Here is a 1,852-nt window from a genome sequence, read left to right as displayed (position 1 = left end):
TAGCAAACCTTCTTGTTGCCACACCCACACATAGGTCCCATTTCTTTAATAAATGATTCATTAATACCAATACCAGATTCTGCCACCGGAGCTGTATAACTTTTTAACTCACCAAAGTTACCACAGGCCTTTTGACTTCTTCTTTGACTCATGGTTTTAACTTCTTATATAAAACCTAAAGCTAATTTATGTTTTTCCACAGCTTTCTCCCTCACCAATTTGCTCTCATCCTCAGTCCTCATGTTGCTGCATGTTCACTCACGTCCTTTAACAATCCTATGAAACCATTACAGAACAGCTGAATTTATACTGAGATAGAGTACACAAATTTGGACTATGTTTACCAAATACTCATCCCCTCTTTTTCTTTTAATTAAGTATAACAAAACAGAATGGTGAACCCAGATGCTCACCACACTTTTTAGAATTCTATCTACAGTATAGAGCACACTTAATATGAATCGTGCATCATTTTCCTTCCACTTCACAAGTACTTTGTCTAAGCTTTGATCATTGCCCAATAGAATACAAAACCATTTTTGTTTCCAATGACAACATTGATAAAACGTAAAGGGGTGTTAATACTCCAATAAATAGCTGTCTGTTAGAGTGAATGTTTCATCTAATGTAGCATACCTTTACATTGTTATACTTGGTATGATAAGGGACAGAAACATAAACAGCTGTAATATTGTTTTCCCACGTATAAATAATATATTGCCCGTACAAAATTAATATTTCAAAGAATAAGAATAAATGAATTTTTGCCACATCAGTACCAATGATGAGCAGGAAATTGCTTTCATCTTATATTCAACACAAATGCTCTAAGTCAGAAAAACACTGTTATCAAAGAGAAGGAAAGGCAACATTTCTGAGCTCTAATAATGTGACACAACTTCCCGAAAAAGACTGCAGTTTCATTATATGATATTATGATGTGGCTGCGACATCAGTGATTAAGGAGGACAGCATGCGATAAGAGGTAATGGACTGTCAGTGTATTATCTGGTGTCAGGAAAAGGTGATGCAGGTGCAGCAGGAAACATGTGGAGAAAGAGTGGTGCTGACTGTCCCGTCTTTTTCTCAGGGGGAATTTATCTTAAATTGTATTCACAGGTTCAAAATGGTCAGAAAGCAGAACTTTTTAATACTATAATAAAGTGACCAACATAAACAAAAGCAGCTCTCAGTGATATCATCATGAAGAAAAGGACAAACATTTCTTAAAGAGGAAAAAAGTGGGATAAATTCAGGCTTTCTCTTATTTACTGTGGTGGGACTCAATTTTCCACATGCTTTGCAGTCATGTTTCACTGCTTACACTTGCAGGTGATTTCCAGATGGGTCATAGAAAAAAGAAAAAAAACCTTTCTGGCAGCTTCATGCAGCAACTAAACATAATTAATATGGCTGACTGATCATTCAGGAAAAAAAATATATCATTTCATTTTCTTCCTTTGTAGCCAAGCTAGAAGCATAATCAAATTGATATGTAATCTTCTTTTTTTAATTTTCTTTTTTAATGAATATTCAATCTGATTCATCAGAGATACAACCTGGTGACATACAGCATGCAACTCTATGTAGTATGAGAAATATTCAGCTTGAGAAGGTCATGAAAACACACGCTTGTAATTCAGGAACCCGACCTATTTGAAGTAACTGCAGAAAATAAATCATTTTTTAAATTAGAACCATACAAATCAATATCAGTGGACAAAAGACTTGAAAATACAGCTTTGATCAAAACACAAGAACTCTCCTGATATTCCAGTCTGATGTGCTGCTTCGTATTTGATTAATTCCATTGTAATATTTTTCTAATCAGTGAGAGATCCTCACTTTAACA

The sequence above is a fragment of the Cyprinodon variegatus genome, unplaced genomic scaffold, assembly GCF_000732505.1.
Source record: "Cyprinodon variegatus isolate N-32 unplaced genomic scaffold, C_variegatus-1.0 Scaffold306, whole genome shotgun sequence".
NCBI lineage: Eukaryota > Metazoa > Chordata > Actinopteri > Cyprinodontiformes > Cyprinodontidae > Cyprinodon > Cyprinodon variegatus.
Note: the sequence above shows the minus strand (reverse complement) of the source record.